At 46.2% G+C, this 14698-nt stretch overlaps 2 protein-coding genes across 4 annotated transcripts in view; one reads left to right on the forward strand and one right to left on the reverse strand.

The window, feature by feature from the left end:
• LRP8 (LDL receptor related protein 8) overlaps positions 1-14698 on the reverse strand; it is a 285604-nt gene that overhangs the window by 77647 nt on the left and 193259 nt on the right. The window lies entirely within an intron of this gene.
• LOC142248802 (uncharacterized) overlaps positions 1-14698 on the forward strand; it is a 74488-nt gene that overhangs the window by 55230 nt on the left and 4560 nt on the right. Inside the window, exon 1 of one of the 2 annotated variants that reach the window (XM_075320107.1) lies at positions 10877-11013. The exons of the other annotated variant lie outside the window; for it this stretch is intronic. The gene's annotated coding sequence lies outside the window, so the exon portion shown is untranslated. Of the gene's footprint in view, positions 1-10876; positions 11014-14698 lie in introns of those variants that run through there. 2 annotated transcript variants of the gene reach the window in all.

The following is a 14698-nucleotide window of genomic DNA, read 5'->3' on the forward strand; positions in this document are numbered from 1 at the left end:
GTGAATAGGAATCTTAAGATTTTGTGTTATACCACGCCTGATTGAGACCTGAGTAGACTGGAGAGTTTGCTACTCATTACCATCTTTTCAGTAAGTCATTAAGGCTATGTGCGCACGTGTGCGTAATTCATGCAGTTACGTTGCGCTTTGTAGCGCAGCGTAACTGCAGGCGTCCTGCGTCCCCTGCACAATCTATGGAGATTGTGCAGGAGCCGTGCGCACGTGGCATATTAGAACGCAGCGCTTTGGCTGCTGCCCGAATCGTTGTGTTCTAAGAAGTGACATGTCACTTCTTCCGTGCGCTTTGCTGGCAGCCCCTGCTCTGTCTATGGCAGGAGCTGCAGGCAGAGCGCACGTTCTCGCCGGCACCATGCGCTTCAGAACGCAGCTTTTCAGCTGCGCTCTGAAGCGCACCTTTTTGGTGCGGTGCAGAGCGCACACGTGCGCACATAGCCTAAAAAGGTATCAACCACTGACGACTCAATTGAAAAAAAAAAAAAATTCTTGTGTAAACAGAAATTTTAACAGTACAAAGATATACTTTCTGTGTAAACAGGCATTTAAACAAATGCTAATTGATAAAAATATACAGATTGCTAGTTGTAAAGTGCCACCAGTCAGTGTACTGTGTACAGACCCTACTGACAAGGACTAGAGCAAGTGATCACTCCCTTCCAACAGCGCTGCACAATAGTAGAGTCTGAAATAAATAACAAAAAATACACTAAAAATGGACAAAAGTATTGGGATCTCTCCAAATTACACCTACAGGAGCTTACATGGCCTCCCATTCTACGTCCATAGATATAATGGCTTCCCCTCTCCTGGGAAGGCTCTACAAGATTTGGAAAATGTTTGTCCGATCATCAAGAAGAGCAGTTATTTATGACGTGAGATACAGATTGTGAACCAGGTGCTCTCATTCAACATCTATGTTAAGGTTCATCCAAAAGCTTTCGAATGGTGTTGAGGTCAGAGCTCTATGTCGCCGGTCATGTTCTTCCACACCAAACTCCCCAAAATATCTTCTATGCTGAAGCATTAGAACTAAGGGGCTGAGGCCGACCACTTATAAACATGCCCTATAATATTATCCGTTCTCCTCCCAACTGTACAGCGGGCAGAGTGCAGTCAGGCGGGTAACATTCTCTTAGCATTCACCAAACCCAGACTTGTCCATCAGATACCAGTGTGATCCGTTACTGCACAAAACAAGTCTCCTCCAGTTCAGTGGTGGCGGCTTTACACCCCTCCATCCGATGCCCGGCATTGTGCTTTGTGATGTACGGCTCGCTAACGTGCTTGGTGAGGCCTGGATGCAGCTGCTCGGCCATGAAGCTCTCTGCGAGCACAGGGTTTGTGCTGATGATACCAGAGGAGGTCTAGACTCTGCAGTTATGGATTTAGCAGAGCATTGGTGAGTTGTCTGCCCTTTGCTCCTCAGCGCTCGGCCCTCCGCTCTGTAACCTTATATTGCTTTGTGGCTGAGTTGCTGCCGTTCCTTCCACTTCTCAATAATATCACTCGCTGATAATGGTAGAGATTTAGGAGGAAGAAATGTCATCAACGGACTTGTTACCCAGTTGGCTCTTATTACACCGGGGGCAGTGGGATTGAATAAGAAAGAAGACATGGAAGCACTTTCTCTGGAAATAACTCAAAAAGAACAAGGATGATTTTTTATAACCTTACAGGGAAACCCTCTTATTGTGTTGAGGAGAGCTTTTAGATCAAATACTTAATTAACCTCTTCACAGGGGATTATGGGAAATGTGTCAATTTGCCTTATATGAGCCAGGTTTTCAGAGAAAACTAAGATGGCCACCGATTACATCATAGACCCTCCCATCAGCATGGATCTAGCAGATGACAACACAGACCCTCCCATCAGCATGGATCCGTCCAATTACGTCATAGACCTGCCTACGATGACGCCCACCAATCAGCTCATGGACCAACACATTGTTCAACCCACTGACCAATGGACACATCCAAGTATGCCTACTGTAGGGCTGACCATGCTCCTTTTCCTAGTTTTTATAAAGGCATGATCTTGAATAAACCTGTCTGTTGCTGGGCCAACCTTGGTCGAGGAAAGATGAATATCCGACTGTCTTCTCATTTTTCAAGCATGCACTCGATCCACACCAATTAGAATCAGGCAGTAGGCAACAAGTGATCTCTGATTAAGAGTTCACCCTAACAATTGTAGTCCATATAAAAAGAAAATCTTGAAAAAGACTTCACATCTCTAGGTGGGTCATACAGTGGTAAAAACATACCACAAAAAATAAAAGGGGCAGCAAAGCCATAAGAAGATTAGCTGCAGTCACAGGTAGCCACACACATTAGTGAAACTTGCCAATTTCAGCAGCACCAGCCAATGCTTTTTTGCACTTGTAGCGATTGTGTCACCTATGTCGAGGTTAATTATATGAAAGAAACAAAAAAGGAATTGAGGGTGTTCAATGTCATCATAACAAGTCTTTTGACTCAAAGGAGGTAAGAAACCATCAGAAATGTCGGGTAGTGGTGTAGGCCTCTTTGCCCTTATCCAAATAAGCGTGCATGTTTATTAGGAGGATGTGAGCAACATCTGTCAGCCAAGTAACCATTGGGCCATCAGCTACTGAATGTATATGTCTTAGAGAATGGTCAGCCATATTGTGCTGAACAGCCATGTTGTACCTAAAAGCAAGCCATCTTGGACAATCTCTAGTCAACTAACGAGCAGAGGCTCTCCCCAAAGTGGAGGCCTAAAATGAAATCAATGTCATTAGTCAGTATGGATGGAGTCCTGAAAGACTAATTGGAACAGCTGCATAGGACCATGGTGGTTAGTAAGTGGTGTTATATGGTAGGGAGTAGGGCATATGTTGAATTGATAGAGAAACAAGGACAACAGGGCTGTCTGTGTATGAAGAGTGATGTGAGTAGCCTAAGGCTATGTGCCCACGCTGCGGATTTACCGCGGATTTTGCCGCGGATTTCCCGAAAATCTGCAGCAGCGGCACTTCCAAGCCATTTCAATGGCATTTTGGAAATGCTGTGTCCATGCTGCGGATTTTTCCGCTGCGGATTTGCCGCGGATTTTGATCCGGAAAAATCTGCAGCATGTCAATTGTTTGGTGCAGATTTGGTGCGGATTTTTGGTTTTGAATGGGGAAAAAAAAAAAAAATCCGCATCAAAATCCGCGGCAAATCCGCGGGTGCGGATTTGCCGCGAAAGTCGCGGATTTTCAGGCAGAAAAATCCGCAGGTACATTCTACCGTGGACACATAGCCTAAGAGCAGTGAGAGGAGTAATGACATTAGCTAAAAGGAACATGGAGGTTTATAGGATTATAATGAGGTTTGTCGCAATACTCAAATATTGTAGTTTGGTATCATGGCTTGCTTTGTTCTAAAATGTATACTCCTTTTATCACAGTATGTAGTTTCCTTTGTTTGAGAGCTAAAGATGCTCTTAAGGCCATGTTCACACTGTAAGGAAAGGAAATTACAACACCAGTAAAGTAACATTAGTTAAAGTCTGATTTACATGACTGTCCCTACACAAAGTGTAGAACCTCTGTTTACTCATATTGCAGGAACTAAGAACCATAGGGGGTCTCCTGGAAGAATTTCGGAGAGGTGTCAATCATGACACCTGGGCCTAGACAGCCAAGCTTCAAAGTGTGGGCAGATGTTGAGTGTAGCCAGGATGGGTATCACCAAGTTACTAGTTGGAGGGGGGGTGGTTGGGAGACTCAAACTGTTTAACCCCTTCACCCCTGGGCGAGTGTACAATTTTCGTTATTTGCTCCTTTTCTTCCGAGAGCTGTAACCTTTTTTATTTCTTCGTCAATATTGCCATACGAGGGCTTATTTTTTGCAGAACGAGTTGTACTTTTTGAATTAAACCATTACTTTTACCATATCGTGTACTGGAAAACGGGGAAAATAAATCCAATTGCGGGTGAAAATGCAAAAAAAAGTGCAATTGCACAATTGTTTTAGGGATATTGTGTTCACTATATGGTAAATCTAACATGTCAGTATGATACCACAGGTCGGTACGAGTTCGTAAATACCAAACATGTATATTTTTACTTTTACTTAAAGGCGTTAAAAAAAAAATAAATCCAGGTTTGTCCCAAAAAAGAATTTCCCTTTTTGAGGCATTTTCCAAGGCCCATAGCATTCTGATTTTTGGGGATCTGGGGCTTAGTGATGGCTTATTTGTTGCGTCCTGAGCTGGCGTTTTTAATGATGATATTCTTGTGCAGATGCTATGTTTTGATCACCTGTTATAGCATTTAAAAAAAAAAAAATTGCGGTAAACAAAAAAAAACAACAATGCAGCATTTGGAATTTTTTTTCTTCATCATGCAGTGTACCGATCAGATTAATTGATTTTATATTTTGCTAGATCAGGCTTTTCTAAACACGGCGATACCAGATGTGTATGTTTTTTATTTTTTTTTAACTGTTTTATTTTCAATGGGATGAATGGGCGGGTGATTTGAACTTTTAGTTGTTTTTTTTTAATTTTTCATATTTTTACATTTTTTTTTTTTTTTTTTTTACAATTCTTATTTTACTAGTTCCCCTAGGGGACTTTATGGATCAGCAGTCTGATCGTTTGTGCATTTCTATTGATCAGAGCTGCACATGCCTAATCAGCAGAAATGCAGCATTCCTGTAAGAGTCGGCACTCTATCGGCTCTTACAGGAAGTACGTTATGGCAGCGTCAGGTGTCATCACCATGGCAACCATCGCCGCTGCCCCCCCCCCGATCATGTCACGGGGCTGCCAATGGCAGCAGGGAAAGGCGTGATCACTGCCGCGGCCATTAAATGTGGCTGTCAGTATTTGATAGCGCAATCTAGCCGGCTAGCAGGCGTGGGTTTATCATGAAGGGCAAGCAGGTGCGCCATAGGTCGTAAAAGGGGTTAAAATTCAAGGTGCTTGACCCTAAATAAGGCCACGGTTCAGTCACAGACCATAGTTTGTAATAATATAATCTAGGCCGTCCTGAAAATATGAGTCCAGGACAAGGCACATAAAATGAGGAGTGACACAAGAGAAATGTGTGGGAGTCAACTGCAGTTGCTTTTGATCCATAATTCATTTCTCCTTCCCTCACAATACACAATTATAATGTGTTAGCCAAAAATACCCAATGCAAATACTTAAGCCCCAATAAATGGCCAAAGCATTCTAGAAGTGATACCCTTAATGGCTAACAAGAAAAATTACATTTGAAAGCTTTCAGAACACAAGAGCCGCTTCGTCAGGCTGGATTACAAATGAATAAGGCCGGGTACACATATCTAAAGCTGGGGGTCACACATAGCGACGCAGCAGCGATAACGACGGGCGACCTGATCTCATCAGGATCGCTGCTGCGTCGTTACATGGTCGCTGTTGAGCTGTCAAATAGGCAGATCTCACCAGTGACCAGCCCCCAGTGACGCGTGGAAGCGATGCTGCGCTTGGTAACTAAGGTAAATATCAGGTAACCAAGGAAACCACTTCTCTTGGTTACCCGATATTTACCTTAGTTACTAGCGTCCGCCGCTCTCAAGCTTCCAGTGCCGGCTCCCTGCTCCCTGCTCTCCTAGCCAGAGTACACATCGGGTTAATTATCCGATGTGTACTCCAGCTACTTATGCAGGGAGCAGGGAGCCGGCACAGGCAGCGTGAGAGCGGCGGACGGTAGTAACTAAGGTAAATATCGGGTAACCAAGGAAAGGGCTTCCCTTGGTTACCCGATGTTTATTAAAGATAAGGTGATGCCTCCTAAAGATAAGCCAAGGAAATCACATTAAGGTTTTTGTTACAAGTGGAGAAGTGGTGGAAGTGAGGTCTTTGTGGTCTGGAGTCAGTCTGGTGGAGGTGTGAAGTGTGTCCATGTACAGAGTCAAACACTTGAATTCCCACATTTTTCTCTATCATCCTTGAAGTGACCTTTCAGTATTAGGCTATGTGCACACGCTGCGTTTTTTTGACGCTGTGTTTTTGGCCGCTAAAAACGCACAAAAACGCACTTGCGGCAAAAACGCATGTGTTTTTATCGCGATTTGGTGCGGTTTTTGCTGCGTTTTTGATCTCTGCGTTTTACTGCGTTTTTCCAATGCATTGCATGGGGGGGGGGGAAACGCAGAAAAACGCAGGACAGAATTGACATGTACATTGTTTTTAAGCTCAAAAACGCAGCTTAAAAAAAAAAAAAAAAAGTGTGCGGGCAGCAAAAATGAAAACTCAGACTTTGCTAGGGAAGCAAAGTCATGCAATTTTGAGGCCAAAAACACAACCGAAAAACGCGCAAAAACGCCGCGAAAAACGCAGTGTGTGAACTTACCCTTAAAACTTAAGTCTGCCATACTGTACCCAGGTCCAGAGAAAGGTTTTCCCACAAGGGTATCCAGTTCATGGATACCGCACGACTATCTCTACCCTCACCTACTGTATCCTCACCCATCCCCTGTACACTGGAGTCCTCGCGGGCAGGGTCCTCTCTCCTCCTGTACCCGTCTGTGCCTTGTACTGTTTATGATTATTGTACTTGTCCGTACTATGTGCACCCCTTTTCACATGTAAAGAGCCATGGAATAAATGGCGCTATAATAATAAATAATATTTGTGTAGAACATTCCTGCCACAACACCATTTATGATCTCGGTGGTGTAGGTCTGGCAACCTTAAATAAACCTCCATATAAACTACTACAAATCAATAGTAAGGCAAGTTTCTGATGCTGCGTATTTTCGCTGCACCAAAAACTACAGTTCCAGCAAAGTTAATGGGATTTATAGAAATTTCCTGCCCGTTGCGCTTCTTTTCTAAGCATAATTTGACCTGCGGTGCGAGTTTCACATGCGCAACATGTCAACTTCTCTTAGGCCCCATTCATATGTCCATTTTTTACGGAACGTGTGGCATCCTTTTCTTTTCCACAAATAGCACAATTACTCATGATAACCTACAGTAATCTTCATGTCTTCTTCTGGCAGTGTGCCGTCCCCGTGGCAGCAGCCGTGCTGCTTGGATCCGGGTTCTCAGTGGCTCGAGAGTCTCCGGACCCGGGGGTCGTGCGGCCACTCAAATGAAGGGGGATATTTACAGGGGATTATTACAGAGTTCGTGACGCCATCGGTGGTGTGCGGTAACTGGGGTGAATACCGCCGCTGCCGTTGGGGGAGTACCCGGGGATGATGGAACGAGGAAGCAAGGTGTTATAACCCTCCACGGGTAGGGGTGAATGCCCCGGGGCTCGGTGTGGGGTAAAGGCCGTGGGATACAGGGGGCACTCGCTTACTCACTCAGTCCATTAAGCAGACACCGACAACTGGATAAACCAAAGCTCTGGACACCGCTGCCTCTGAGGGGAGCTAGTTCGGATCCCGTCCCCAATGGTGCTGCCTGGTGATCCGTGACCTTTCTTCTGGCACTAAGTTTACTTCTCTGGTGGTCCCGGTAGTGTGAAACTTGCCAGGTCCCGCTCACCACTATGGCTAAGTGTGGAAGCTTGCTCTCAGGGCTCACACTTGGGATTTTCTGGACCGTTTTGGGTGGAAAGTCCTACCCCCCTCGTTGCACTAGTACCCAGATTTTGGAGAGGTTGGGAACGAATCTTGAAGGCTCCGTTCTTCACGGGTAAATTATCGAGTTGCCTAAAGCTACGCCCCGACCTAGGGTCCACGCACCCAGTCGTGCATTGGTCCCAGCCCGGTGATGGTGCAATGCCACCGGCTGTCCTGCTCGACAGATCCGTGCCCCTGGCCACGATCCCCTGCGACCGGGGGTCCAGCTCCTCTAAGCCCAGACCACAGTCTGCCACCTAGACAGTTTCTTTACGGAAGTCCCTGCTCTCGACATCCTCAGAGCTCCTTACAGCTCGAGAGCTACTTCCAGACTGACTACTGACTACACTCCTCACCTCCCCTTCCTGACCCCCCCCAGGTGGGCGACTATTCCACTCAAGCCGTCCACTAGTGTGTCTGGTGGGTGTGGTGCAGGTTGTATCTAGGATTTTGATTAGCTGATGTAGGCAACACCATTTAGTTAGGGACTAATAACCAAGAGGGAGGTGGATACTGCACAGGAGAGTAGATTGTGCAATACCCTGTGACGTTCTGATAGTCCGGGGGCGTCACAGCAGCACGGATGAGAATGGCCACTATAAGTTTATGGGTCTTTGATGAACACATACAGCACAGGATGGCATCTGATGGAAAACGCTTGTACTGCATTTTCACATGTGTTATATACACACACACACACACACACACACACACACGTGAAGGCAGCCTTATGATAAGTTTTATGTACACGTTTTCCCCATAGACTTGCATTAGAAATCTGCAAGTAAAAAAAAACAAACAAAAAAAACGTACTCCGCAGCTAAATATGCAAAAGTTTTATCAACATCAAATATGAGGAAGTATTAAAATCAAACCAACTTTATTTAAAACATCACATAGCAAAAAGGGACAAAAAAAAGTTGCATAAAAAACCTCAATAAAAGGCATGTAAAAAGGCACTAAAAATTGCAAGTAACCGAATTTACTTAATAGGTGCAGAAATTCTGCAACATCAAAAACTCACCAAAAAACTCATTGTGGGCACACAGCCTTATGTATTTTTCTATACTGTAAATAAAAATAAATTAAACCAAAAAAAAATTCAAAAAGTTAATTATATTATATTTTTTTTTTTTTTACTCCCCACCCCTTTTGATCTCACTTCTACACACAGATACATCTGTTTTGCAGCTTTAGAAGTTATAAATTTCCTTTCCACTATTTCTTAATGTGTGTGTGACGCCCTGGCAAAATAAGGTAGTCACAAATAGGCCCCGCATTACACCGTTCCCTCACTAGGCAACATACAGCCAACCTAGAAACCCTAGTCACCCTCCCCTTAGGGAAAGATAGACACACCAGTGGGCGTGATCAGGCGGTTGGGACACTCCCACCCAGGGGTCCAGACAGCCAGGGAAAACAAGAGAAAGTGTTTGGAGTTCAGTTTGGAGAGGAGTGTGGGCTGGAGCTAGGTGTGGCTCCAGCAGGAAAGTTCAGGTTGAGCGGTGCCAGGGTCGGAGCCCTGGTGCCACTGGCTAGGAGGCAGATGGTGGTATCCGTCGGTAGGAGACGGGAAGACGGCTCGGCAGAACCGAGGGGGACAGGGACAGGGTTGTAGCCCGCCGGTACAGACACGTGGAACTGACCCGGAAACCGTAGCAAAAAGGGGTACTCTGACCCTGAAGCCAGAACCGGAAACAAGCGGACTGGTTAATTCTAGAGGAATAGAGGTTCTGTCCCACCCAAAGTCCCTCATAGAAGACAACATCCCACCGATAGGGATAAGAGGTCACTGCCAGGGCCCATAGATACCACGGGCCAGCGTCTGTGGGCACGGATCCTTAGGCCACATCCAGCTGGGAGCGGACTCCTGAGTTTCACGCTAGGAAGTCCACCTTACACAAAACAGTGCAGAGAAAAGGATAGAGACCACCAGCCGGGTGGGGGACCCGAATGCAACCGGCTGCGGCATCGGCCACCAGCACCTTGGTTTACCAGAGACTTGTGTGGTTTACTAACAGTGAGCACACCAACACTCCCTGCGGTCACTATACCCTGCACTAAGACACCGGGTCCTGGGGCTACCATCCCTACCCACGGAGGGGTTAACAACTAGCTGCCACTACAACTCCCCCGGGTGCCCGACGACAGCAGCGGGGGTGTCCCACCTCACCACACACCGTGGGTGGCGTTACGAACTTAATACGGCCTAGCCCGTACATCTATGTCCCCCATTTATTCGGCGTGTCCGCAAGACCCCCGGGTCCAGGGACCCTTGAGCCACTACCCCAGCAAGCCCGGACCCGAGCAGCTCCGCCTGCTGGCACGGGGGCGGCACATGTGCATGTTTTTGTCCCAACTGTCTCTATAGTTTGCCCCCCTAGATACCAGCAGAGTACCACCCTGCAGGAAAAGAGACAGGAGAGAAACCCTCAGCAAGAACAGTACAGGGGCCCTTTAAAGTCCAATAGCACACTATATTTTGTAATTCTAACTGCTATAAAGGTGCACGTGGAGCCCCCTTACCACTTGGGTCCCGCCCTATGCTGCTGCACAGGTTGCACCAATTGTATGCCTGTCCTTACTACCCAAAGCTATATCATACCGTAACCACTACGGGCTTGGGGGGCCTACGGCGCACGTACAGTTGCAATATAATACTACAGCCAACCTATGTATATGATAAAAGTGACCACTACACATACATTGGAGGAAGAAAGAAGACCACATGTGTGATGGACGGCATGTCAACAAAAAGAAACAGTGTTCAGTGATTGCGATCTATACTGGAGAAACTGTTTAGCTAAACTTTTAATCAAAATTGCAAAACTTTTTGATTACAAAATCATAAATTAAGTTCAAATTAAAGAAAAAAAAAAAAGTCATCCTGATAAATCACTGAATTTTCCGGTATGATGAGATAAGCGAAACAAGAGGCAGACCATTACAGTATGGTGCGCAGTGTATAGATATGCAGTGTATAGATAGAGAATGAGAACAATCCCTATTATCAGAGAATATTGGAGAAATCAGGAAACTGAACTTTGAGCTTGAACTAATTTTTAACTTTTTGACTATCAATCCTCTTGAAGCTTTAGCTGCATATGTACATATGTAGATGCGAGTCACTACTAGACAAATAAACCCTTAATCCAGGATTAGAAAACAACATTTTTAGTATTCACTGTTGTCTCCCATCTCTGGCCTCAGTGGCCTGGCTATGAATGTAATACCCTCCCCAAAGTGGGTGGGGAGCTGAGTGCAGAGTGTAGGGGATTTCCTCAATTGTTTAGTCTTGTTTCGTTTTCAGAAGACACAGTTGGAACAGAGTCTCAGAAGCAGTCTGATTATTCGTAGCAAGGCCTTAGCAAAAGAAGCCGAAAGCTGCAAAAAGTGAAGAAGTGGATAAACCTGGAGTGTAAAATCCAGAAACCGGACATCGAAGTAAGTGATTGAATATCTCATGTATGATGGTGCGGCATTATTTTTAGGATGGGTTAATACAGGTCGAAATTCTGCGGAGTCGGGCAGCGCAAAGCCGGGCAGCGCAAAGCCGGGCAGCGCAAAGCCGGGCAGCGCAAAGCCGGGCAGCGCAAAGTCGGGCAGCGGAAAAGCCGGGCAGCGGAAAAGCCGGGCAGCGGAAAAGCCGGGCAGCGGAAAAGCCGGGCAGCGCAGGATCGGGCAGCGCAAAGTCGGGCAGCGGAAAAGCCGGGCAGCACAGGATCGGGCAGCGCAAAGTCGGGCAGCGCAAAGTCGGGCAGCGCAGAGTACAGTAATAGAATGTCCTGCTGTCCGGATCTTCATATCAGCAGCATGGCCATTTCGGATGTGGATTTCATTCATTTCAATATGGCCGGGTCGGTGTAATCAGCAGTGAAAACTGCAGCAAAATCTGCAAGTGTAATAACAAGCAGATTTTGTGGCAGATTCACAGCACAAAAATAATAAATAAATTGACCCATGGAGTTTCACCGACCATGTTCACCTAACCTCCACAACTACAAGGACTTTTGGGGTCGGATTTGGGTCCTAAAAACATTGTTTGTAAAAACACAGAATGTGAATGCAGCATTAGGCGACGTTCAGACAGCGCAATAGCTGCACAGTCTTACGTGAGGTTTTCATTTTGTCAACTTTCTCCATTGTGGATTTTGACCCAAATCTGTAACAAAGTTCACATTTGGAGTCACCAATATCTGACCTAAACTGCAGTCTGGGTGTATGCACAGATTATTCCAAACGTGCACCTGGAGTCTTGTAAAATTCTAATAATTGTCAAACTGTATGTTAAGTTGCAAAAGTGACTGACGTACAACAGTTAGGCCCTGTGCGCACGGTCATTTTGCTGCAGATTTGGTGCAGTTTATGGTGCACATTTGGTGCAGTTTGTCGTGCACATTGTTGCAGATTTGGCGCAGCTTGTCGTGCACATTGTTGCAGATTTGGAGCAGTTTGTCGTGTACATTGTTGCAGATTTGGCGCAGTTTGTCGTGCACATTGCTGCAGATTTGGCGCAGTTTATCGTGCACATTGTAGCAGATTTGGTGCTGTTTATCGTGCACATTGTTGCAGATTTGGCATAGTTTATCGTGCACATTGTTGCAGATTTGGTGCTGTTTATCGTGCACATTGTTGCAGATTTGGAGCAGCTTGTCGTGCACATTGCTGCAGATTTGGCGCAGTTTATCGTGCACATTGTTGCAGATTTGGTGCTGTTTATCGTGCACACTGTTGCAGATTTGGAGCAGCTTGTCGTGCACATTGCTGCAGATTTGGTGCTGTTTATCGTGCACATGGTTGCAGATTTGGAGCAGTTTGTCGTGCACATTGCTGCAGATTTGGTGCTGTTTATCGTGCACATGGTTGCAGATTTGGAGCAGTTTGTCGTGCACATTGCTGCAGATTTGGTCCCATTTGTCGTGCACATTGTTAGCCAAATCTGCATGTCTATCCTTATGCCAAAGTCCATGAGAATTCTGAAGCGCTGTGCACACGTTTCTTTTTTTTTTTCCTTGCAGATTTGGGTGCACAAAAAAAAACCCAAATCTGCAGCATGTTAACTGTTGGTGCATTTTTTTCCTGTGTTTTTTTAGCCCTATCAGGCAGTGATGTAACAAATAAATGGATGTAAAAAAATGCTTCAGACACGCATGCGGCTTTTGGTGCAGGCACAGAATTTTCTTTTTGCAGCGAAGGTACATATCTTTACAAAACTGTATGTGCCCAATAGTGAGGAGTGTGGAAATAGGGGGAGGGGTTGTTTACATGTCCCAGGTCTTGTAGGGTCAGAATTTTCTAGGAACAGACACAAATGGTTATTTTTTTTTTTTGGGGGGGGGGGAATGGGGTGTTAGAGGGGTTATTTTAACTGCAAATCCTGTAAATAATTTTAGATTTCGATAGCTCAAACCAAATGTTAATTTTTTTTTAAGTGAGGAAAAGGTGAGCAAATTCATATTTTTTTTCTCTAAAATATATATATTTTTTTTTTACCAACATCAGGTATATTCCACAATTTTGAGCTCTTGAACCCTGGCTTGGACGTATAGTTTCTTCCCATAGGCACCATGGGGGTTATGGTACATTTGTGCAAATCTCAAAAGGAAAAAAAAATAAAAATGGACAATTTAATATAAATATATATATATCTATATAATTAATATAGATAGATAGATCTATCTATATTCTAAACTTTGTTGTGGAACGTCAAACTTCTCCATCTCACAAAGACAGGTGGATAAACTTTATTGGATTGAGAATTTCTGCAGCCTACTCCTATGGAGTCTCAATATGAACAGTTTCTGATTATTGCGGAGACCTAGAGATCAATGAATCTATATATATAATTGCCTTATTCTGTCTGTCTGTCTGTCTGTCTGTCTGTCTGTCTGTCTGTCTGTCTGTCTGTCTGTCTGTCTGTCTGTCTGTCTGTCTGTCTGTCTGTCTGTCTGTCTGTCATGCTCCAAAATTGTGTCCTTACGGTGACACAAAGCTGATTGGCCGCTGGGCTCGCCATGGCCCCGCCCCCCACACGGATTGGCCTCTCGCCCCGGCTCTCTGCAGGCCCCGCCCCCCTCACGCAATGCACGCTCGCTCTGGCCCAACTGACACGGAGCTCCGACTCCCAGGTGAGTACACACACACACACATCAGATCACTCTCACACACACCTCACACATCACATCCACACACTCGCAACATCCTGGGATATCGCTTGCTTCTACACCGGCTCCGTCACGATCCCAACAGCGCCAGACATAACCTTGCGATGCTGGAATCTTGACGGAGCCCGTGAACGCTGGTAACCATTATACACATCGGGTAACTAAGGTCCCTTGGTTACCCGATGTGTATCATAGTTACCAGTGTACACCGGCTCCGTCAGGATCCCAGCAGCGCCAGACATAACCTTGCGATGCTGGGATCTTGACGGAGGCCGTGAACGCTGGTAACCATTATACACATCGGGTAACTAAGGTCCCTTAGTTACCCGATGTGTATCATAGTTACCAGTGTACACCGGCTCCCGGTACACATGTGCAGGGAGCCGGCATTATACTCCTCTCCCCCCAGGACTACTCCTCCTATTACAGTCCTCCTATTATACTGCTCTCTGAGTATAATAGGAGAACTATTATAGCATGGGGGATGTAGCACGATGGGGGGTACGCAGCATGGGGGATGTAGCACGATGGGGTGCGCAGCATGGGGGATGTAGCACGATGGGGAGTGCGCAGCATGGGGGATGTAGCACGATGGGGAGTGCGCAGCATGGGGGATGTAGCACGATGGGGAGTGCACAGCATGGGGGATGTAGCACGATGGGGTGCGCAGCATGGGGGATGTAGCACGATGGGGAGTGCGCAGCATGGGGGATGTAGCACGATGGGGAGTGCACAGCATGGGGGATGTAGCACGATGGGGGGTGCACAGCATGGGGGATGGAGCACGATGGGGGGTGCGCAGCATGGGGGATGGAGCACGATGGTGAGTGCGCAGCATGGGGGATGGAGCACGATGGGGAGTGCGCAGCATGGGAGATGTAGCACGATGGGGAGTGCGCAGCATGGGGGATGTAGCACGATGGGGAGTGCGCAGCATGGGGGATGTAGCACGATGGGGGGTGCGC

Source organism: Anomaloglossus baeobatrachus, chromosome 8 (genome assembly GCF_048569485.1).
Source record: "Anomaloglossus baeobatrachus isolate aAnoBae1 chromosome 8, aAnoBae1.hap1, whole genome shotgun sequence".
NCBI classification, from domain to species: Eukaryota; Metazoa; Chordata; class Amphibia; order Anura; family Aromobatidae; genus Anomaloglossus; species Anomaloglossus baeobatrachus.